The sequence below is a fragment of the Elephantulus edwardii genome, unplaced genomic scaffold (assembly GCF_000299155.1).
Source record: "Elephantulus edwardii isolate Elephantulus edwardi_28Jun2011 unplaced genomic scaffold, EleEdw1.0 scaffold00430, whole genome shotgun sequence".
NCBI lineage: Eukaryota > Metazoa > Chordata > Mammalia > Macroscelidea > Macroscelididae > Elephantulus > Elephantulus edwardii.
Window position 1 is genome coordinate 113,427 of NW_006400180.1, and position 8,435 is coordinate 121,861.

The 8,435-nt window shown below is 39.2% G+C and overlaps 1 pseudogene; it reads left to right on the forward strand.

Annotated features, from left to right (window-relative positions):
• The first annotated feature begins 3,202 nt into the window (after positions 1 to 3,202).
• On the forward strand, positions 3,203 to 5,104 carry LOC102852500 (annotated as a pseudogene).
• The last annotated feature ends 3,331 nt before the right edge of the window (positions 5,105 to 8,435 follow it).

Here is an 8,435-nt window from a genome sequence, read left to right on the forward strand (position 1 = left end):
CTATGAGATGGATTGATTCGGTGACTGGGGTAATCGGGATGGGTGTGTCAGAGGCAGTGCGGTTGGCGCAGGATAGAGCAGGGTTTAGGGGATGCTGTGCATAGGGTCGCTATGAGTCGGAAACGACTCGATGGCACATAACAACAACAACAGTCTTTAAACTGATAAACTTTCTCTTTATCTTATTTGGTTGTTGTTAGGTGCCATCAAGTTGAATATGACTTATAGAGACTCTATAAACAACAAATCTGGACTATTCTGTGTTATCCTCACTTCTTGGCATATGAGAGCCCATTGAGGCAGTCAATCCAACTGGTTAAGAGTCTTCCTCTTCTTCATAAACATTCTACCTTTCTGAGCATCATGTCCTTTCCCAAGGAATAGCCCATCCTAGCAATATGTCCGAAGTATGTGAGGCTAAGCCTTATCATTTTTGCCTCCAGAGAGCAATCTGGCTATCCCCTCTCCAGGACATAATTGTTGTTCTTTTGACAGCCAATGGGATGCTCAGAGCTCTTCTCCAACATCACATATCAAAAGGACCAATTCTTCTTCTGTCATCCTTATTCATTGTCCAGTTCTCAGATGCATAGCAAGAGGTCAGAAACAGTGGCCTGCATCAGAGACACCTTAGTCCTTGAACTGACATCATTACTCTTAGAATTTTTAGAGGTCTCTACCTGCAGACTTTCTCAGTGCAATACAGCTCCTGATTTCCTGATTGCTGGTATCAAGAATGTTAAATTGTGGATCAAAGCTGACAATTTCAATCTTTTTTCCACCTATCATAATATTTTCACAAGAGTAGACAAGTTTTAGTAGAGCTCTCAGATCTCTCAGATTCAGACAAACTACGAATTAAGATTGGCCATCCACTTCTTAAATAACAGGCCTCTGAAAACCCTATGAACAGTGGAAGTAGGTTCTTTATCTTAGAACATTGGATATCTTAGCAAGTTGAAGAGGTCTTTTAACGGAAAATTTTCCCAATGCAAACATCTTTTGATTTTTGGCTAGTGTTACTCAACGTCACCAACATTTGTTGTTTGCTGTTCTGTTGAACTTTGCTGTTGTTTCTGGGGTGAGATGATATATCATCTTTTAATTGGCATCTCTCTGATAGCTAGGGATTTTGAACATTTCTTCATGTGTTTGCTTTCCAACTGCATGTCTTCTTTGGTGAAGTATCCTGTGCCCATTTTGTGATTGGGTTGTTCACATTTTTCTTGTTGAGGTACTGAAGTATTCTATAAATTTTAGATATGAGTACCTTATCAGATATGTCATTAACCAAATGGTTTTTTCCCAGTCGGTGGCTTTTTTTACCCGTTTGGAGAAGTTCATTGATGTGTATAGGGATTTGATTCTTTTAAAAAAAATTAATGAAACTTTACAGTGACTTTGGGTTTCCATTCATATATTATTACACACTTTCCTCCCTACACACGCCTCTTCTCATTTAGCTCTTCTCCTTGAAGAGAGGAAAAAAAATTCTTTCATTGTTATACAATCCTACCCCTCCCCAAGTTCACTTTACTATGCAGCACTTATTCTGGACACTTGTAATGAAAAGAATATTTAATAATATGTTTCTTTTAAACAGTTATCTCCCTTATCTGTTTCAATGCAGTATACATTATTTATCCTCTCTTTTCTTAAGTTTCCCCCCACCCCGATGTCAGTCTAGTTTTACAACAGTGACTCTATGCAGTATTTGTCCTTTCATGCTGAGATATTTCACTCAGCATAATGTCCTCCAGAGTCATCCATTTTGTGTATTTCATGAGTTTCTTGTTTTTCAAGGCAGCGTAGTATTTCATTGTGTGAATATACCAGTTTCTTTATCCATTCATTTGTTGATGGGCACATGGGTTGTTTCCAACTCTTTGTTATTGTGAACAAAGCAGCAATAAACATGCGTGGGTATATATCTGGTTCAGTGGCAGTTATGGTTTCTTCAGGGTATATTCCCGGTAGTGGAATGCTTGGTCAAATGGTATTTCTATTTTCAACTTTTTAAGAAAGCACCTTAAAAAAAAAAAAAAAAGAAAGCGCCTTACAGCCTTCCATAGTAGTTGCACCATTTTACACACACTCCCACCATCAGTAAATAAAGGTTCCAGTTTCTCCAAAACCTCACCAACATTTGTTGTTTTCTGCTATGTTGAATTTTGCTATTCTTTATGGGGTGAGATGATATCTCATAGTTGTTTTGATTTATAATTTGTCTTAGAGCTAGGGATTTTGAGCACTTCTTCATGTGTTTGTTTGCCCTATGAATGTCGTCTTTGGTGAAATGTCTATTCATAACCTGTGCCCATTTTTCAATTGGGTTGTTTAACCTTTATCTTGTTGCGGTGCTCAAATATTCTATAAATTCTAGATATATGTCTCATATCAGACATGTCATTACCAAATATTTTTCCCAGTCTGTCGTTTCCCTTTATTAACCTGTTGGAGAAGTTTTTGTATGTGCATGTGGACTTGATTCGTAGAAGGTCCCATTCATCTATTTTATCCTCTCCTGGTTGTAGGTTCTTCAGGATGCTTGGAAGACTGTCTGTGTTGTAGATTAGGGTCCCTAGAGTTTTCCCAGGCTTTTCTCTAATGAAGTTTATGGTCCCTGATTTCAGTTTTAGATACTTGATCCACTTTGAGTTGAATTTTTTATATAGTGTGAGGTGTGGATCTTGCTTGAGTTTTCTACAGGTAGTTTTCCAATTTTGCCAACATCATTTGTTAAAAAGTCTGTCATTTCCCCACTTAACTGATTTCATCTCCGTGTCAAAAATCAGCTGTCCATGGGCTGATTTATGGATTCTCAATTCTATTTCATTGATCTATGTGTCTGTCATTGTACCAGTACCATGCTGTCTTGACCATCACAGCAGTGTAATAGGATTTTAAATCAGGGATTGAGATGCCTCCTACCTTGTTTCTCTTTTTAAGGAGTGCTTTACTTATTCAGGGGCTCTTTCCATTCCAAATAAAACTGGAGATGGCCTTTTCCATCTCATTGAAGAATGGAGATGGTATTTGTATTGAGATTGCATTGAACATGTAAGTAGCCTTTGGTAGTATTGTCATTTTCACAATATTGAATCTTCAGCACGTGTGGTCCGGTGGGTTGAACAGTCATTTCTGTGATTTCCTCTGAAGTTGTGTCGGCGGTTTTTTGATAGTGGGCTCCCTAACCGCGGGCATGGCGCACTACAACTTCAAGAAGATCATGGTGGTCCCGTCGGCCAAGGATTTTATTGATCTGACATTATCAAAAACTCAACGAAAGACACCAACTGTAGTTCATAAACATTATCAAATTCATCGCATTAAACATTTTTACATGAGGAAAGTAAAATTTACTCAACAGAATTACCATGACAGACTATCTCAGGTTTTAACAGATTTCCCCAAATTGGATGATATCCATCCATTTTATGCTGATTTGATGAATATTCCCTATGACAAGGATCATTACAAGTTGGCTCTAGGACAGATAAACATCGCCAAAAGTTTAGTGGACAATGTTGCTAAGGATTATGCCAGACTTATGAAATATGGAGATTCTCTCTACCGCTGCAAACTGCTGAAACGTGCTGCCCTGGGGTGAATGTGCACTATTATCAAAAGACAGAAACCCAACTTGGAATACTTGGAACAAGTTCGTCAACATTTAGCCCGTTTGCCAGCCATTGATCCAAACACCAGAACTCTGCTTTTGTGTGGATACCCAAATGTCAGAAAATCCAGCTTCATCAATAAGGTGACAAGAGCTGATGTGGATGTTCAGCCTTATGCCTTTACAACTAAATCTTTGTTTGTTGGGCATATGGATTATAAGTATCTTTGCTGGCAGGTTGTTGATACTCCTGGAATTTTGGATCATCCTCTGGAGGATCGGAACACCATTGAGATGCAAGCCATCACAGCACTGGCACACCTACGTGCTGCCGTCCTATACATGATGGATCTATCTGAGCAGTGTGGTCATGAATTGAAGGAGCAATTTGAACTCTTCCAAAACATCAGGCCTTTGTTTATCAATAAGCCACTTATTGTTGTAGCAAACAAATGTGACGTGAAGAGAATAGCTGAACTTTCTGAAGATAATCAGAAAATATTTTTAGATTTGCAGACCGAAGGATTTCCTGTAATAGAGGCCAGCACGCTGACTGAGGAAGGTGTTTTTCAGGTTAAAACAGAGGCCTGTGATAGACTTTTGGCTCATCGAGTTGAAACCAAAATGAAAGGAAATAAAGTGAATGAGGTGCTGAATAGATTGCACTTAGCTGTACCAAACAAAAGAGATGATAAGGAAAGGCCTCCTTTCATCCCAGCAGGAGTAGTAGCACGTAAGAAGAGAATGGAGACTGAAGAGCCAAAGAAGAAAAGGGAACGAGATATTGAGTTGGAAATGGGAGATGATTATATTTTGGATCTTCAAAAATACTGGGACTTAATGAATTCATCTGAAAAATATGACAAGATACCAGAGATTTGGGAGGGTCATAATGTGGCTGATTATATTGATCCTGACATCATGAAGAAATTACAAGAGTTAGAAAAAGAAGAAGAGCTAAGAACAGCTGCTGGAGACTATGATAGTGACTCTGAAAGTGAAGATGAGGAAGTGATGGAAATCCGACAGTTGGCCAAACAAATTAGGGAAAAAAAGAAGCTAAAAATTCTTCAATCAAAAGAGAATACACAGGGACCTAGAATGCCTCGAACTGCTAAAAAGGTTCAACGGAAAGATTTGGAGGATGCAATGCAAAGCCTTGGAATTGACACGGATATTAAAGAGAGTGCCCACTATGTGGTCCAGGCAAGAAGATCTCGGAGTATAAATAGAAAAAGGAAACGGGAAGACTCTGTCCCACCCACTTCTGTAGCCCGGAGTCGTAGTTCTTCTCAGATACCACGTGATGTTTCTGGTCTTCGGGATGTCAAGATGGTGAAAAAAGCCAGGACGATGATGAAGAAAGCTCAAAGAAAGTTGAATCGTTTGGGGAGAAAAGGCGAGGCAGATAGACACATGTTTGACATGAAGCCAAAACACCTGCTCTCTGGAAAGCGGAAAGCTGGTAAAAAGGATAGGAGATAGGGTTGACTGAACTGTGGACATTGGTATACAAAAATTTAACATTTACATTTTAACTGTTTTGAGTATGTTTGGTTGAAGTTAAGTACATTCATGCCCTTAGTTTGACTAAAACATAAACTGAAAGTAAAATACTTTGTGCTTTGCTTAAAATCATGGTTAAACTTAAATATACAGGTACAGGAAATTTTTTTATGTCCTAATTTTACTGATATATTCTTATTGAATGAGCTGTGCTTTTATGAAGTTTTGATTGTTTCCAAGTCACAGATTTATCTTGCTAGCAAGATGGACCTTGGTTTCTGACCACATGACGTTATCTTTCCCTCCTTCACCTTTTGGAAAATGTAAAACATCTCCACTTGTAAACTTGTGGAGGTGACTGCCAATGTCTTTGTTGTTTAGCTAAAGGAGATAGTGCTGCTAAGTGTATTGGAGAACCTCAGAGCTTTAGTTGCTTTTTAAATTATTGTTTATCCTTATAGAATATGTCTATCTTCACCTTTTTTTTACCTTTTTTTTATCTTCACCTATTTTATCAAAAAAATTTCTAACAGAAACTAGTTTTGAGGGAGAAGACATTCATTGCAAATCAATACTGATTTGGGCAAATGAACAGTGAAAAAATGAAATAACATGTCTTTGTTGCTTTCAAATTATAATATACTTTATTGGAAATAAAGTTTTTCAGGTACTGCTACAAAAAAAAATATTGAATCTTCCTATCCATGAGCAAGGTATATTCTTCCATTTCCAGGTCTATATTTATTTCTTTTAGTAATTGATGCCCTGGACATGTTCACCAAGTTGTGCCAAGAAATCTGGGGAACAACCACTTGGCCAACTGACTGGAAGAGATCTATATTTGTTCCCAATCCAAAGAAGGGTGACCCAACAGAGTGTGGAAACTCTAGAACAATATCATTGATTTCACATGCAAGCAAGATTCTACTGAAGATTATCTAAAAATGACTGGAACAGCACATCAGCAGATAACTGCCAGAAGTCCAGAATGGGTTTAGAAGGGGTAGTGGTACTAGGGATATTGTAGCTAATGTTAGATGGATCTTGGCTGAAAGCAGGGAATACTAGAGGAATGTCTATCTGTGCTTCATTCATTATGCAAAGGTGTTTGACTGTGTGGATCATAACAAATTGTGGCTGACTCTGAGAAGAATGGGAATCCCAGAACATTTAATTGTGCTAATGCAAAACTTATACTTGGACCAAGAGGCAGTAGTCAGAACAGAGCAGGGTAACACTGCATGGTTCAAAATTGGGAAGGGTGTATGCCAGGGATGCATCCTGTCTACCTACCTTTTCAACCTGTATGCCGAACAGATCATCCGGGAGGCTGGGCTCTATGAGGACAAATGCGGCATCAGGAATGGTGGAAGATCTATCAACAATCTGCGTTATGCAGATGACACAACCCTACTTGCTGAAACTGAGGGGGACCTGAAGCGCTTGCTGCAGGACTGCAGCCTTCAGTATGGATTGAGGCCCAATGTCAAGAAGACAAAGATTCTCACCACTGGACCAATTGGCAGCATCAGGATGGATGATGAAGAGATTGAAATTGTTCACCACTTTAATCTGCTTGGCTCCACAATCAACACTCTTGGCACCAGTAGCCAGGAAATTAAAAGATGTATTGCGATGGCAAAGTCTGCTGTCAAGGACCTCTCTAAAGTACTGAAGAACAATGATGTCTCTCTGGAGACTAAGGTGCGTCTGATACAGGCCATGGCTTTGCAATCACTTGTTATGCATCAGAGAGTTGGACAATGAGTAGGGAGGACAGAAGGAGAATTGATGCCTTTGAGCTTTGGTGTTGGAGTTATCGTTGTATTGAGGGTATTGGTATTTGGTATTGAGGGTATGATGGACTGCTAAGAAAACAGATTCATCCTGGAGAGGGTTAAACAAGGCTGCTCCTTGGAGGCAAGGATTATGAGGCTTCATCTGACATACTTTGGTCTTGTTGTAAGGAGAGACCATTCCTTGGAGAAGGACGCCATGCTTGGGGGGTGGAGGGTAGGCCCAGGAGGGGAAGGCCCTCTAGGAGGTGGATTGATTTGGTGACTGGGGTAATGGGGATGGGTGTGTTGGAGACAGAGAGATTGGCACAGGACAGAGCAGAGTTTAGGGCTGTTGTACATAGGGTCACTATGAGTCGCAAGGGACTCAAGGGTACATAACAATAGCAACAACAATGTTTTGTAAATTTCTTTGAATAGATCCTTTGTGTTTCTGGTTAGATTTACTCCCAAGTATTTAGCTTTGTGGTTAGCTATTGTGAAGGGTACTGTTTTTCTCAGCTCCAGTTTCCTTTGTCACTGTAGAGAAATCCAATTGATTTTTGTATGTTGATCTTGTATATTGTCACTTTGCTGAATTAGTCAACTATGTCCAGTAGTTTTCTTGCTGATTGTTTAGGATTTTCTAGGTATACTATCATATCATCTGCATATAGAGATCATTTCGCCTTCTCTTCGCCAATTTGGATACTTCTTATTTCCTTCTCTTGTCTAATTGCGGAAGACTGTTCGTACTCTGAACTGGGGCTTCTAGAGTTCTTCCAAACTTTTCTATGCTGAAATTTATATTCTTTGTTTTAACTCCTAGGCCCTTGATCCCCCTTGAGTTGATTTTTTTGAATTGTGTGAAGTGTGAGTCTTGCTTGAGTTTTCTAGAGATAGTTTTCCAATTTTGCCCAAACCATTTGCTTGAAAGGTTATCAGTTTCCTACTTAACTGATTTCATCTCCTCATCTGGGTTATGTGTCTGTCACTGTATCAGTGCTACACTGTTCTAACCACTACAGCTGTGAAAAAGGATTTGAAATTAGGGAGTATGATGCTTCCTACCTTGTTTCTCTTTTTCAGGAGTGCTTTATTTATTTGGAGTCTCTTTCTATTTCAGATAAAATTAGAAATTGCCTTTTACATCTCTTTGAAGAATGCAATTTCTTTCTGTATTGTTACTGCATTGAACTTGTAGATTGTCTGTGGTAGAATTGCCATTTTCACAATATTGAGTCTTTTTATCCATGAGTATGGTATATCCTTCCATTTCTCCACATGCCTTTTTTAAAAAATTTTCTTTATTTTTCATTTCAGTGAACATCTACAGAGATTTTGGAATTCCACTCATTCATTGTTGCACCCCTCTCCCCGCCCCCTCTCTCCCACCACACCCCCGTTCGCTCCTCTCCTTCAAAAGCAAAAGAAAAACTCCCTCATTGGTACGCAATCCCCCCCCCACATCCCCCAACCCCAAATATAATCCACTCTGCAACCCTCATTCCGTACTCTTACGATAAACATAATGC